The sequence below is a fragment of the Urocitellus parryii genome, chromosome 2, assembly GCF_045843805.1.
Source record: "Urocitellus parryii isolate mUroPar1 chromosome 2, mUroPar1.hap1, whole genome shotgun sequence".
Lineage (NCBI taxonomy): Eukaryota > Metazoa > Chordata > Mammalia > Rodentia > Sciuridae > Urocitellus > Urocitellus parryii.
In genome coordinates, this window is record NC_135532.1 from 189410776 (window position 1) to 189412828 (window position 2053).

The window sequence follows — 2053 nt, forward strand, 5'->3', positions numbered from 1 at the left end:
GAAGACTTCTAATGTAAAAGAGCCCAGATAATTCAGTTTATAAAGCATGAGTCCTGGGATATTCCTATACTTGAATGCTGTTTTTGGCTTTTAAAAAATGGTTACATATACACAGTGATTCTTTATGTGACTTTGCCGAAGGTAAAATCCTACCAAAGGTGTCACTTTAGTAGAAAAATACTGCTGTTTACTTATCATGATTTACAATAAGGCATGTATATTAGTAAAGAAGGAAAGGAGGAGAGAGTCAAAGAGAGAGCAGCAGAGGAGACAGATTACACTGGGGCCGTATACATTATCACCCTGAAGTCAGTGGGGAAGGCTGCTAAATGCTCTTACAACTGTAATAGCCTATCTCATGTTAATTCTAGCCTGAAGCTTCCTGACACTTCTTTTTCAGAGATAATGGGGACAAAACTACTCTTTTTTTTTTTTTTTTTTCTGGTTGAACAGCAGATTTTTTTTTTTTCCCAAGGACGTCAAATAAATTAAGCAGTCTTTGCAAACAGCAGCACAAAAGCCTTTTGCTTTGTAGGAATTCCCAGTAATAACATGCAAGAGTTATTACCCTTGATACTTAGTGGATTTTTTAATGGCTAGCAATAATCGTTTTGATTGAATATTGGCTTATAATAGGCTTGTAAAGGAATTTAAGCACCCTTAACTGCTTTCAACCTTAGCTTTGTATGCCTAGGGAAAATCTCTGAGACAATAGATCTTAGAGTCATTAACATGGAAATATTTTATAAAAATCAAAGCTAATACCTATTGACCTCAAAAGTGAAGCCAATTAAAATTGATTGGTTATATTAATTTTTAATAATTTGGTGTATTGTTGATCCTCTTCTTTGAAAGAGGAGATTATTTCATTACAAGTTGTCTAGTTTCCTTGGACATTTACCTTTCTGTTTTGCAAAGACATTTCATAATTTTCATGATTCTTTGTATACAAATCAACTGGATTTATGTACTGAATCTCTGAATATTTCAAATGTCTTCAAACATCTGGGAAAAATGTTGGGATGTTTATTAAAAGAAACCAATATTATTTGAAATATTGGATAGCAAGATTGTTTTAATATTATTTTGTTTGATATTTATGTCTCCTCGGTGGGAATGCTTAGAGGCTATACTCTGTTTTACTAGATTTTGTGAGTAAAAAAGAAATACTCCAGAGGCTCATCTACTGAAAAATATGAGAAGTGATTCCACTTGAGGCAATAGAATCCACAAAAACTCAGCTTCCACAGCCTGAATGGGGTGCAAGGGAAGTGAGTTTGAGGCTAGATTGGACTCTGAAGAATTATGAAAAATGATTTCTTATGTTGTTTTATCACTTCCTATCTATCAGGGATAGTATCAGTAATTGAAAAGCACACTAGTTGAGACCCTGGAGTCTTACTGCCCAAAGGATAGTGTATCACAAAGCTATGGGGAAGAGGGTTATAAATTGAGAAGTCCACATCTGCTGCTCTTTTCCTGCTTTGAAGCAATTGTTGGTAAAAATGATGGACTTTCTTAGGTTGCTAAGAAATTTCCATTACTATCATTTTTGAGTCACAATTAAAAAGGACTTCTGGACTATTCTTGCCATCTTCTCATGTATATTTTAGTATTTATTTTCTTTGGCTGATGATTTTGATTATATTTTATATGTGGGATACTAAAATGTTTACAATATCTTTACAACCAACAAAAAAAAAATCTGTGCTTTCCTGCACAAACATACGTAGTCTTACCAGTATGTACATTTACTTAGTACAGGAAATAATATGATAATCCTTTATTTAATAACTACAGAATTTATAAAGAGATACTCAGATATTTTGTACATTTAAACAGTTGTCATGATTAAAACAATGCTGATCACTAAATTGATTAAAAATCAATTGGTCATAGTTTTAGCATATATTTCATGACCCTCATGTATAGAATAACAGTGACAACCTATAATTGATGGAATGTAAGTTCAATGACATAGATTCAGCACAATTGGGTTGGATATGTTCAGTGTTACAATACATTTCAATCCAATATAAGTTATGCCACTTCC